Here is a 14,613-nt window from a genome sequence, read left to right as displayed (position 1 = left end):
AACTCTTCCCGTGATCGTGTAGAAAAGGGACAGAGTGGACTGTTCCCGCGTGAATCATGACCCAGATGTGCGCTGCAGTGACACAGCTGCACTGCATCACCGGTGGGGGGTAGCGAGGGGGAAGGCCCGGCTTGTCTCTGTGCGTCTGTGATCCCAGACAGACCTATTCCCATTCAATGCCAGGCCTTCGAGATGTGGGACACTGAGCCCTGACGCAAGCTGCCTGGGGAGAGGGGGAGGGGGAGAGAGAGAGGGAGGGAGGAATAAACAAGAAATAAGAAGCGGGTACGTTCATTCCTATTGTGAGGGTCAGACACCCCTGTGATGCGGGCTGTGTATGATAGATAGATGGGTGTGTCTGGAGAGAGACAGGTGCATCTGGGGATAGATAGATGGAGAGATGGGGTGTATGGGGATAGATAGATGGAGTGTGTGGGGATAGATAGTTGGATAGATGGAGTGTATAGGCACAGATAGATTGATAGATGGGATGTATGGGGATAGACAGATTGATGGATGGATAGATAGATTGATAGAGGGGGTGTATGGGGATAGATAGATGGATAGATGGGGTGTACAGGGATGGATAGATGGGGTGTATGGGGATAGATAGATGGGGTATATGGGGACAGGTAGGTTGATGGATCGATAGATAGATGGGGTGTACGGGGATTGATAGATAGATGGGAGTATCTGAGGATAGATAGAGGGGGTGTATGGGGATAGATCAACGGGGTGAACAGGGATAGATAGATAGAGGGGGGTGTCTGGGATGAACTGACAGCTAGGAGAAGGCGGCAGTGAGTTAGCCAGGAGCAGCCAGCGCTGGCCGAGGCGGTCGCGCTCCCAGCAGCTCTGTGGGTCAGTGGCTGCTCCTCCCTGGGCTGTCTGGCAGCGCTGCCTGGGAAGAGCTGCTTTCCCCTCCGGGTGATGTTCCCTTTGATTGCAGCACCATGAAGCGCGTCATTGCTTGGCCCTGGCTGGCTGCGGGGAGGTGTCACAGGCAGGGCACTGTGTCAGTAGGAGCAGGCCAGCGTGCTCCAGGGATGAGAGATGCCAAGTCTAAGGCCAGAAAGGACCATGCCGATTACCCCATCTGAGCTCCTGTGGGGCCTGCACTGAGCCCAATGGCTGGTGGCGGAGGCAGCGCGGGGCTCTTAGGAATATGGCCATTCTTGATTTAATAGCTCCAAGCACAGGAAAAGGTGCTGGCCAGATGGCTGCAGTGCTGGTAGCCGGCCCTTCAGCCCCAGCTGATCCATGATCACATGACAGCACAATCCCCCTAGAACCTTTAACGCGTCCCCTCCCCTAGCCAACACAGAATCTTGCTTCGCTGCCGGCTGCCCTGCATTAAAGGGCTTCCCCAGCAGCCTCCTCCCAGCTCAGACCCTGGCTTCGTAGGAGATGGTCTCCAAGGGCCCCCTGGGCACTGTGCTGAGGGGGGTGTTCTCAATGCACGGCGATACGGTCACACAGACGGACTGCAATGGAGAGAGACTTTCCACTCACTGAGATCCACGGGCACAGGTCCCACAGCGTGGAGATCTCTGTGTCCTCCCCTTCCAATCCCCCGGCTGGCATACTGCTGGCCTACCCCACCCTCGTGCTCATGGCTTCATCCCCATCACCTGTAAGGCAAGCGAGAAAACCTAATCAGGGATGGGTGTTAATTAACTGGCTGCCCCCTGGCCAGGGCGGGGAGGACAAGGAGCTGAGCGAGAGCTTGGTGCAGGAGGAGAGGTGCTAGGGGGAGTTCTCTCTCGCTGGGAAAAGGCCTGGAGGAAGGGCTGGCAGTTTAGGACTGGCTGTGGCTGGGACAGAGCTCCGGGTAGGGTTCATTCCTTGGGGCGGAGTGCCTAGCGGGTGGGGGGAGCCCCGAGTGAGGGTTTGTGGACGCCCATGAGGGGTGGAAAGTCAGGTTCAAGGGTAGGTTCCCTGCAGGGGATAGCCCTGACCAGGGCCGGCTCCAGCATTTCTGCCGCCCCAAGCAAAAAAAAAAAGCCGCGATTGGTGGCGGCAGTTCAGTGGCAGGTCCTTCGCTCCTAGAGGGAGTGAGGAACCTGCCGCCCCCGAATTGCCGCAGGTGCCGCCCCTCTCCCTTGGCCGCCCCAAGCACCTGTTTGTTAAGCTGGTGCCTGGAGCCGGCCCTGCCCCTGACAAAGGAAGAAGGATCAGAGGCAAGCCCAGGAGGGGCAAGGGACCTTTTGATTTAGGACTAACCCCCGGAAAGGGACTGCACTGTGTGTGACGTGGCCGGAGGCCTGAGCCCAGACAGGGAGTCCAGAGAAGGGATCAGCTGGGACTATCCTGAGTCCAAGCAAGTAACCAACATAGGGAGCATGAGGCCAAGTCCCCCGCAATGCTGCGTCTGGGCAGGAGGGAGCGCCCCAGAGGTAAGGGCAGGCGTTTGCAGCCCCATTGTCGCCACCTTGGGAACACAGGGCCTTCCCGCTGGGGGCTGGTGCATACCACAGCAGGGGGAGCTGACGCAGCAGGGATACGTGTTCCTTGCTCTTGTGGATGGGGCCCATAATTGAGGGACAACCAGAGGGGATGGCCCTGGACGTCTCTCTCCTGGCCGTGTCCCACCCTCGCCTGAGCACCCAGTGTCCAGTACAGACTGACCTGCAGGATAGACTGGTTTTATCCTGCCCGCCCTGGCTGTCCCAGGCCAACATGGAGGCTACAGCACAAAGGGGAAGGCTGCAGTGGGGGTCACACCCACACAGGGGGTGGCTACACTACATGTAAACCCGGGCTCAGATTCAGGCTGCAGCCCAAACCCCACTTCTGTCTACAGACAATTCTGAGCCGGGGCCCCAGGATCCTGCAGGCGGCAGCGGGGGGGTTCAAGCCCAAGCCCCTGCACCACAGGCGCCAACTTTCCAATGTGCTCTGCCCCAGGCCCCGCCCCCACTCCACCCCCCGCCCCATTCTGTCCCTCCCTCGAGCGTGCCACGTCCTCACTCCTCCCCCTGCCTCCCCCAAGCCGCCTGATGCCATGAAACAGCTGATTGCTGTGGGCGGGAGGCACAGGGAGGGATGGCGAGGTGCTGATGGGGGGGACTGCCGGTAGGTGCTCAGCACCCACCATTTTTTCCCCATGGGTGCTCCAGCCCCAGAGCACCCACAGAGTCGGCACCTATGCCCTGCAGGTCTCAGGGCCCAAACTCCTTCGTTTTGCAGTGTGGACTCAGCTTGGCCTGGGGTCTGGGCCCCCCCAGACTTGGGTTCTAATGGCCTGCCAATGCTATCCCACAATCCCATGGGACAGCATCCTTTGTTCTTTCTATCCCAAGACTGGCCAGTTGACTCCCAGAAAATGGAAGCAGGCCCCTGGTTTAACCCTCGGCATTTAGCCCTTCCATTTTATTGTGGCCGCTGAGCGGCAAGCCGAGACAGCCTCCTCCTGTGTTTGCGACGGCCACCGACCGACACGAAGAAGCCCTTTGCCAGGCGTGCTGCTCCCTGGTCGCGGGATCACAGCCAGAATTTGGTGAATCTCTGGCGCCAGGCCAGCAAAATGTTTGACTTCAGCATGAGTTCCTGGAATGACCACGTGTAGTGGGAACTATCCAAGAGGCCTGCAGCATTGGCGATTCCCTGGACCAGTGAGCAGGGCAGGGAGCGGATTAATCAGCTCAAGAACAACTGCTGGAAAGCCAGGGAGGAGAACCACACCTCTGGGAGCTCCCAGTCATCCTGCCTGTTGCATGAGGTGTATTTCTAGAGGCATCGGCGTTTCCACATCCCACGGTGTCTGCAAGAGAGAGCCGCTCCTCGGGGATTGCTGTGTGCAGTCAAGGGCAGGTGGGCATCAGTGTCTGATCCCGTCTGAAGAGTTCCAGGCTTGAGCAGCTCGTCTCCTCCTCCACTCCTTTGGCAAAGGGGCTGGGTTAGCAATACTCGTGTTTGGCGGACAGCAATGCAATTGGCCTGGGCAGGAAGCCAGCAGCCCTCAGGAACTCAAATGACTACAGAAAACTGCAGCACAGGCTACCATGAGCACAGTCAAAGATCCTCCACGTCCTGCACTGGCTTCCCTTAGAACAGAGTCAAGTTCAAGGTCTCGGTCCCTGTGTTCAAGACGGTCTAGGACAAGGGCCCAGGGATCTCAAAGAGCCTGAAGCTCCAGCATGGGGACTACAATGGACAGCTCTGCACCTTCATTCAGGCCTCCATGTGCCAGGTTTATCATGGATCCAGCTGGCCTTTCCTGTGTGCAACATCTTCCTCTGCAGAGGCACTGCACAACCCTCACCGCCTCCCTCCTGTGCCAGTGACTGTCAGGCTCTGCAGGTCTTGAACCGGGATCCTGGGAGTCATCTCATCTCCAGTCCTCCACGCAGCACTCACAGACAGCAGCTTGTCCATGAAGCCCAGCTGGGGCACAAGCCCCAACCCTACAGTCTGATTGGAAGAGATCCAAGGGTCCTGATTGGTCCACAGCCCCTATTTAAGCCAGAAGAGGCAACAGGAGTTGTCTGTACAACTGGGCTTCACCCTACCATGGACCACTAGTCTGGTGTAAACCGGCTCCTGCCTTCTGATCGTGACCTCCCAGTATCCTGACTCTTGATCCCTGCCCTCCGTTTGTCTCTCGATTCTGATCTCCTGGCATTCCAACCTAGGCTGATTCCTGGTAAATGGCTACTGGCCCCTCAGCTGGCACCCGACGGTAACTGCTAGGCAAAGCTGCCCATGCCCTGGCCCTGATAGCTTGTATGGACCACTGTAACCGCAGAGTGGGTCTGCCATGAGAGGAATGGACCCAGCAGCCCAGCCACTGCCTCTGGAATCATTGGACTCACCTGAACGGGCCATCCACCATCAGGACTGGGGTGTTCAGCTGACCATGGTGAACCAGCTACTCCAGGAACAAGTTGATCAGCTCCGTGCAGACAGCATCGCACTCCAGGAATGCTTTGAAGCGGCCTGCCCTGAACAGGTCCTATGTTCCCCTACCAGAACGTTTTGATGGGTCCTGGCAGCGGTTCTGGGCTTTATGTTCCTTATCCTGACGTGCCCCTAGACCTGTGCCTCTGATCTGTCCTGAGTCAGCCTGCTGATGGGAGAAGCACTAGACGGGCCCTCCCCCCTGCTGGACAGCCTGGTGCTGTTGAACTGGAGTGTTTTCCTCCAGTCTGCGTCTGTAACATCCAACGATCCGCACCGGGCTCCAACAGCTGAGCGGCTCCGTGGAAACTCCGGTAGGGCAGGGTACCTACGCGGTCTCACAGCAGACATCGCATGGAATGGGGCAGTGCAACTGTCTCAGTTGCCGTGGGGTTGGCCGGCAGAAATAAAAGGTGGCCCGTGTAGAGATGCCTGGAAGTTGAAATGCCTGCGTGGATCTCGCTCTTCGTATAGCTAACCAGCTGTGTGAAAGAAGGAGGGGGGGGAAGGGGCTCCCTGTAACCCCCCCATCCACGTGTTGTTCCCTTGATGCCCATAGTTCCTGCCTAACCAATGCAGTGGATGTGGCCCAGAAGAAAGGGAATGCTGCTGTCAGCACCGCCTGTGCTTCTATTGTGGGGTGTAGGGCCGTTCTATTTCTGTCTGTCCCATGTGAGCCCCAAAGGGTCCGGGAAACGAGGTGGCCCAGGCCCGCTAAGGGGGAAGGGAAGGGCCTAGGCTCTGAAGGAAAGAAGGTCCCCCACACTTCAGTCCTGACTGGGACACGTCCTGCCCTCCATCAGGACGTCCTTCCCTTGCAGGTCCCCGATCAGCTGCACATTCCCCAGACAGACCAATGGATTCTGCTCCAATGGGCTCTTGTCAGCAGTTCCTGAATCGACAACTTCATAGACGTGGCAACAGCCCCGGCGCTGCAACTCCTTTGGCAATGCGAGGTCGTTCCAGAGCTGATAGAGACTACTGCTGGGTCTCCTCCGTCTTCAGGCCCAGGGACTGAGGGACCCGCCCTTCTGGAAGCAGTGATCCAAGGGCACTGCAAGACAATACAGTTCAGCTGCACTTCCCCCGATTCTTGGAATTCCCTGGCTGACCCATCATCATCCCCTCATCCACTAGCAAAAACAAGAAATCAGCTTTCCGTCCGCATTCTGTGTACAGGGGCTGGTAAATGCTGTCCCAGCACTTGGCTCTTGGAGGTGCAGGCAGGGGTGATGGGCCCAAAGCTACATCAGCCCTTCCCCCGAAATACCAGGATTATGTAAGGTCCAGGCCATTCGTGACTGGACTACCCCCCACATGACCTTTGACTTACACGCTTCTTAGGGTTCATCCATTTTTATCAGCTGTTTATTCCACACTTCTCAAAACAAGGTGGGCCCCTCACTGCTCTGCTCCAGAAGAATGCCCAGTTCTCGTGGTCCCCCAAAACCCGGTGTGCATTCAATCCGCTGAAACTCGCCTTTCCCACTGCACTCCTACAGGCCTACCCAGGTGCCACGTGAGCCTTTCTGGTAAAAGCCAATGCCTCTAGTAAGGCAATTGGGACCCAGTGACACGGACCGGAACAAAAACGACACCCATGTGCCTATTATTTGCAGAAGCTTACCCCGGCGAACGTAACTACGGGATCCTGGAGAAGGAGTGCCTAGCCATTAAGGCGGGATTGGAGGAGTGGCAATGTTATTTGGAAGGGGCTCACCATCCAGTCCACTGACCACTGACCCTGGAGTATCTGCGCCGGGCAAAGGCATTAAACCAATGGCAGCTCCGGTGGCTCTATTCTTTTTGCGGTTCGACTTCATCATTATGTACCACCTGCAACGGCAAGGCTGAAGCCCTGTCCGGGAGCTTTGATACTGAAGCACATGGACCTAGCCAGGAACCAGCCCACATCCTCAAGCCCCACAAATTCCTGAATGTTGCTCTTCCCCAGGACCTAGTCACACTGATTCGTTCTGCCTTGGCCTCGGCAATTCTGCCTGACGAACTAGCTGCCATCGACAGGGAACCACACAACACTTGAGAGGGGTCTGTGACATACCAGGGTACAATCCAGACCAATGAGTAGCTGTGTCACACCTGCCCTGTAACCTGGAGTACCCTTTACACTGTTTTGCTGATGTAGCCTCCAGCTTGGGCGACTCACAAACAGCCTCCAGTGTGCAAGTCACTCCCAGCTATGTCTATGTGTGTGCTGCAGCCAGCCAGTCATACCTTGTCTCTTACCAGCCTGGATTATACTGCAGGGTAACCCCAACACACTCCTAGTCCTAGATTTCCCGCAGAAATGTAAGCCCCGTGCTGCCCAGCCCTCTCCTGGACAGTACACATATATTAAGTCTGTTACTCCTTTAAGGGAATAGTATGCAAACAACTTGTTGCCCCAAATGGAGTTACCCAGACACTTCATCTTGAACACACTGGATTAGATAAAACAGTAAAACAAGTTTATTAACTACAGAGAGAGAGATTTTAAGGCTTGGTCTACACTTACCCCCCAAGTCGAAGTAAGGTACGCAAATTCAGCTACGTGAATAACGTAGCTGAATTCGACATACCTTACTTCGAACTTACCGCGGTTCAGACGCGGTCCACACGCGGCAGGCAGGCTCCCCGTCGACTCCGCGGTACTCCTCTCGTTGAGCTGGAGTACCGCAGTCGACGGGGATCACTTCCTGGTTCGATTTATCGCGTCCAGACCAGACGCGATAAATCGAACTCGGAACTTCGATCCCCAGCCGCCGAACTAGCGCGGCAGTGTAGACCAGCCCTAAGTGAATACAAGTAATGAGGCATAAAAGTCAGAAATCGTTACAAGAAAAATAAAGATAAAACACACACTGGTGCTTAACTTAAACTAGGTTAGATTCAAAGCAAAGTTTTCTCACCACATGCTTTCAGCCGTCCTTAGGTCAGGTCCCCTCCCCCAGAGTCCAAAGGCTGCTTCCTTTGTCTCTTCGGGTGCAGTGAATGCAATGGACAGGGAGAAAGAGAGAGGGGTGCCTTGGGGTGTTTGTCTCTCCTTTTTATAGTGTCAGTCCCTCTCTTGAAAAACATTTCCAGCTGAGACCCAGGAGACAAAGAGTCGATGTGGAAGGATGTTCCCTGCTGTTTTTTCCACCTGTTTGAACTTCCTTTGTTTTCTCTCCCTGCTTGATGACTCTGTTTACTGCTTACATTCAAATTAAGATAAGCACACATTCCTTCTTTTGTTTAGGACAAACCTGACTTCTGTCTGGGCAGGGCTGTGGGGTTTGGAACATGGAGTTAATAACCCCAAAGAGGGGAATCCTATAACTTCATGTATAATGTTGGCACACATATTTTACCAGGATGATACTGACCAGCAAATTATGAGTTTTCAAATGATATCTCACAAGGCGTACCTTGTACAAAGATTATCACAATGGTGTGTAGGGTGTGAATACAGGTGTGTATTCTGTCACAGGGCACACTTGTGAATAACCACATTTATGCTCCTCTGGATCAGGCAAGAGTGGCTGCCTTGCAGTTATGCCCTGATTCCCCGTGGCGGGACCCCTGGGTTGGCTTGAAACTCAGCAACTGATATCCCATCTTTTCTGGTGGCCTGGAATGTGCCCCATAACACAGGCCTTCACAGCATCCTGCAATATGCGTACTCAAGCCAAGACACCGTGCCACAAACCCTGCGGTCTCCTCCAAACTCTATCTAGACACTCCACCCCAGCCCGGGCCCCTACTGGATTTTATCATGGAGCTCCCCGAGACCAATGGGTTCCTGACAATCTTGACAGTGGTAGATCATCTCACCAAAATGGCCCACTATGTGCCCTGCACTGGGCTACCTTCTGCTAAAGAGACAGCCAAGCTGTGGATTATCCACGTGGCTCTTCTCCATGGTCTACTGGATCGCATCACCTCTGACTGAGGGTTACAATCTACATCCCAATTCTGGTGTGAGGCCCTATGTCTCCTGGGGGCCCAGCTGCTCCTCTCCACCATCTACTGACCTCAGTCCAACAGCCCCATGGAAAGAGATAATCAGATTTTAGAGCAATACCTGCGATGTTACTTTAACCACATCTGCATGATTAGTCCTTGCTGTTACCCTACGTGGAGTGTGCATACAATAACAAAGATCACGCTTCTTTGCCAACTATGGTACCACCCCCCTTTCCACCCTCAATTACCTTTGACCTCTCCTAACCCGACCATCTTGGACTTGGTGCAGGGGATTCATCAAATCCAGAAGAAGTAAGGGCCACAACAAGCGACACGCAGACCAACATCGTCAACCAGGCCCCATCTATTCAGCGGGACAAAAACTGTGGCTCTCGGCGGAGCACATCCATATTAACGTAACCTCGTGTAAGTTGGCCCTTGGCCCTTATCAAATCCTTTGCCAAGTTAACCTGGTCGCTGCTGAATTACGCCTACTCCGATCTCGCAAGATCCACCTGGAATTCACATATCCCTCCTGAAACCCCATACCGAGTATTCGCCTCTCCCACCAATGCACGTACAAGGCCATGAGGAATATGTCGTGCGTGAGATCTTGGATTCTAAACACCAACAGGGTAAACGTTTATACCTGATTGACTGGGAAGGCTATGGCCCTCAGGAGCGTACATGGGAGCCAATGGAAAACATTCATGCACCCACCCTAATGGGAGCCGTCCGTGAGAACCACCCCGAGAAGCCTGGACACTCAGTGCCCAGAGGACACCTTTGGGGAGGGGGTGATATCAGGCTTATGGGTCTCAAACCTGCATCTATGGGGGTCCCGGGAATCACCACACTCCAATTCTCCACCTGGTAGCTCACAGACAGTAGCTGAGACCAGGGTCCATGAAGGCCAACTGGGTCACAAGCCCCAGCCCTATGCTCTGATGGGGAGAGAACCAAGGATCCTGATAGGGGCTGTAGCCCCTATTTAAGCCAGAGGAGGAAACAGGAAGTTTTCTGTACCACTGGGCTTTACCCTGCCACGGACCCCCTGGTCTGGTTACTTGTTTCTGGTGCCTGGTATCTCTTGGTAACTGACTCCTGATCCCTGACCTCTGGTTTCCCTCTCGATTCTGATCTTCTGGCATTCCAACCCGGTCTGATCCCTGGTAATTGGCTACTGACCTCTGGACCTTTGACTCATGCCCGATTCGAACTGCTAGTCCAGGCCCCCCATGCCCTGGCCCTGCCAGTGGCCGAAACAGAACACCTTTCACCAGGGCTGTCCCGGGAGGGGCCCGGGACATAGAAACTCAGCACCTATCTGCCGGGGGGGGGGGGGTGCTCCCCACAGCTCCGCCCAGGCCCCACCCCCATTCCACCCCTTCCCCAAGGCCTATCCCCTTCTCACCTCCCCGCCTCTTCCCCGCCCCCTCCCCCGAGTGCACTGCGCCCTCGCTCCTCCCCCCAGCGCCTCCAGACGCTGCGAAACAGCTGATCGGAGGTAGACACTGGGAGGGAGGGGGAGGTGCTGATTGGCGGGGTCCGCAGGTGGGCAGGAGGTGCTAGGGGGAGGGGGAGGGGGAGGTTGGTAGGGGGGCTCCTCCTCGACTCCCTCCGCTTGCCCGCCCGTCTCCTGCCTCACCTTCCTGCCCGCCTCCTCATGAAGCGCAGGGCCTGGGGTGGTCGCCCCAATTTGCCGTACCCTAGGGACGGCTCTGCCCTTCTCCCAGGCTGGGCCCAGACACACACCCTACCCAGCACAGTGGGTTCAGACAAGGAAGGACCAGCACTGTCTGTGCTAGTAACGTTAGCCTGGAGCTGGGACCGCTGCCTAGAGGGTTCTGAGCCAAACATGAGGAACATCTTTGCTGGGAAAAAAACCAAACCCACATTGAAGAGCTTCTTTGGCCTGAGCTATCCAGCCGCCTCCCCCTCGTGAAACCCGAGAGATCCTGTCTTCGGCTCAACCAAGGGGTTAGCCACCCTCCAGCTCTGCAACGTGCAGAAATGTGACAGCCAGAGATAAGCCCTGGAACACCTTCAGTACAAGCTCAGGCGCAAATCGGCCTTCAGCTGCGCTGGAGACAGGACGTTAAGACTCCGTTATTTATGGCCTCCCGAGGTCCCTTCCAACCCTGATAGTCTATGATCCAATGTACACGATGCTCCGATCACACAGCTCCAGGCATGTGAGAAAGCAGGGATGAGATGGAAATCTGAGCCGGGAGCTCCAGCTTCAGCTGGGTGGGACAGAAAACAGGAGCTTTGTTGAGCAGGGAGATTGGCACCACACTGACTAAAGCCTTGACCTGGGATGGGAGCAAAGCCTGGCGGATACTAGCGCTGTCTACACTGGGGGTTAGGTAGGCTTAACTACATTGGTCGGGGTGTGTGGGGATTTTTCACACCCGAGTGTCGAAGCTGGGTCGATCTAACTTCTTAGTGTAGACCAGGCCACAACGACTGTCAGTAAGAGCTGATCTCTCCTGCCTTGGAACGACACAAAGAGAGGGGTGTGGCTCGGATGATGCCTGGTTATAGCCAGGCTGAGCCCTGCTCCCCCTCCTGCTTAGCAGGCATGATAAGAGCCCCCCACTCTGGTTTCACCACTGCCAAGGGGGCCTGCAAGCCCTTTGCAAACACCCGGTGAGCTCCCAGCCCCCGGGACAGGATGGGGGGGTCACTGAACTGAAATCCCAGGCCACGGGGAATGCCATGAATTCTAGGTTCAGTGGTGGGGCCCCTCAGTTCCTCTGGGGGAGTCTCCAACAGAGCAATGGGGATTTTCCAGGTGGGAATTTGTAGGTCTCAGTTGGATGGAGATGCCCGTGCCAACCATCCCTGAGAGGAGATGTGAACTAGGAAGGAGCTGGGAGAAGCACATTGCTTAACCAAACTCCCAGCCTCATTGTGACTGAATCCTCACTACACTGCCCTTCACTGAACCCAAACCTACAGCCAAGCCCAAGCTGAGTCAAACTGACCAAACCCACATGACCACGGGCAGGGCCGGCTTTAAGCCGATTCACCTGATTCCCCGGAATCGGGCCCCGCGCCCGCGCCTAAGAGGACCCCACTCCGGGAGTCTTCGGAGGCATTTTGGAGGCGGGGGGGGGTCATCCTTCAGTGCCGTGGAAGCCCTGGAGCGGACCCCCCGCTGCGAAGTGCCGCTGAAGCCCCGGACTGCCGCCGGGTATTGGAATCAGGCCCCGCGGGTCATAAAGCCGGCCCTGACCATGGGCTGGCAAGCGGGGTGGTTTGGGCTAATGCCCTGATTCCACAGGTGAGCAAACTGAGGCACAGAACGTGGACGTGGCTGGGTGAAGACCATACAGCAAGTCAATGACAGAGCCGGTATAGCGCCCAGGTGGCCTGAATCTCAGTCCACCGCTCAATACACTGCAGAACACTTGTTCCCAGCCCCAGGAACAGAGCCCAGGAATTCTGACTGCCAGCCCCCTGCTTTAGCCAGTAGCTAACACAGCTTCCAGCTAGAGAACAGGGCCGGAGCCAATGGCTGCTTCCCCCTGGAGCTTTCCAGATTATTTCCAAAACACCGTTACCAGAAGTCCTGGCCTCCTCCTCCAGCATCAGCCTCTTTTGAGGGCATCAATCCCCTGGGGCCAGCAATTGCGGTGTGAGCTCAGATGCAGCCCAGTGGCCCGGTTAAAGGACGAGCAGGCCCCTCAGGTGTTCTACAGAAGACCCCCGATAAGGCACAGCAATCAGACAGGGACCTGACGGCATCTTTCCGTTCTGGGGCCCAGCGCAGCAGTGACAAGGCTGCACTATTGTCAGACGCTGCGAAACGCAGGGGCCAGCCTCGGTCCTGGCCGAGCAGCAGCCCCCTTGCTCGTGGTCTCAGCAATGGTCCATGGCAACTCATGTCCCTTCTGCCCCCGTTACGGGTTGCTTGCCATCAGGACCAGAGCACACTGGGCTTGACTTGGGTGCAAGGGAATCCCCAGCTGGCGGCCTTTGCCTCTCACTTTGCACAGGTGTAAAGGCCGCCCCAGCACATGGGCATTGGGCCCAGTGGCAGTCGGCCACCCTCCCCGTACCTGTATGTAAACAGAGGCTCCCTGCAGGGCCCTGTCACTGGTGCTAAATTGAGCAGCAGCCCCAGAGGATGTGCAAGGAAGGAAAAGGCAGAGGCAGCAGCTTCCCCTCCTGGCTGGGTCACTTGAGGCCGCCTGTGGGATTGACTGACCAGGGCCCCGCTGCGCCAGCCCTTCCTGCATCCTACAGGAAAGCCAGGCAGCAAAGACCAGCCTGTCACCTGGCCATCTCTGCTTCTCACGGACGGGGAGCCAGCCCCGTCAGCGAGACCCGGGCTGGAGGGCTAGCTGTAGCCAGGAGGGCAGCGGGTGGCTGAGGGTGCTGGCCAGTGTGGTGTCTGTCCCAGCTGCACATGGGATGTCAGCACTTGGAGAGCGAACAGAGCCCCACAAACCACAACCCCGGCCCCATCCCCTCCCCCCAGCCCCGTTAGGAATGTCTGCGAGGGATGAAACCGCAGCCCAGAGGGGGAGGGCAGAGGGCCTGTCTGGCACCGGTGGCTAAGGATGGGAGTAAAGATTTCCACTGACTCACCACAGCCTCCCCAGCAACACAAGCAGCACCCCCGGCACCCCCCCCGCAATACAGCCCAATGGCCCCACTACACGCTACTGCAGTCAGACATATTGCCACAACCTCCCAGCACCCAAAGCCCCCACCACAAACAGACACACACTGACGCAATCTACACACACAGCCCCGTGCCTGCAGATGTGCACGCTGCGCACAACCCCCATCGCGCACACTGACACAATCTACACACACAACCCCGTGCCTGCAGATGTGCACGCCGCACACAACCCCCATCGCGCACACTGACACAATCTACACACACAGCCCCATGCACCACTCCCCATCACACAGAGCCCTTCACAAAGCAGCTCACCAAGCACCTCCCAGCCGTGCGCCCGGGGTGCAGGTTGCAGGGCAGGCGCCGGGCACTTGGGGTAAAAGGTTGTAGGGCAGGCGCCGGGCACCTGGGATCTGAGGCTGCCTGGCAAGTGCCGGGTGCCTGGGGTACGCAGCTGGGTAAAGACAAAGGCTAGGTGCTGGAGTCATGTCAGACTCACCCTGAAGACCTGCTCCAGGAGCCCCCTTGTGGCCATCGGTTCCTGCAGTAGGTGAGTTCCCAGTGGCTGATTGAAGAACCCAACTGAAGGGACTTTTTCCACACTCAGCCCCTCTTTCCATGCTCAGCCCCAGGGCCGGCTCCAGGCACCAGGCACCCAAGCTGGTGCTTGGGGCAGCACCTGGAGGGGGGCGGCGCGGCGCTCCGGCCGCCGGGGAGAGCGGGGCCACAGCCGGGCTCGCCGCCCTCCCCCCGGCCGCCGGGGGGAGAGCGGCGAGCCCCTGCTGGGGCTCGCCGCCCTGCGCTCTGGCTGCCGGGGGGAGAGCCGAGCCCCTGCCGGGGCTCGCCGCCCTGCCCCTGGCGCTCTGGCCGCCGGGGTGGGGGGGAGAGCCGAGCCCCCGCCGGGGCTCCGGCCCCCCCCCCCCCGCGGGGGGGGGCAGCGGCCGGAGGCTTTTTTGCCTGGAGCGGCAAAAAAGCCAGAGCCGGCCCTGCTCAGCCCTTCTCCTCACCCTGCGGCGGCCTCCCTACCTGCCAGGAGAACAGCTGTGGGGGCTGCTCCGTGTGCTCTCTCCAGGACTGATTCAGCACTTTTCCTGCAGGACAATCCCCCAACAGCACTGGGTCCTGGACATCCT

The sequence above is a fragment of the Terrapene carolina genome, unplaced genomic scaffold (genome assembly GCF_002925995.2).
Source record: "Terrapene carolina triunguis isolate 2854851 unplaced genomic scaffold, T_m_triunguis-2.0 Scaffold249, whole genome shotgun sequence".
NCBI classification, from domain to species: Eukaryota; Metazoa; Chordata; order Testudines; family Emydidae; genus Terrapene; species Terrapene triunguis.
Note: the sequence above shows the minus strand (reverse complement) of the source record.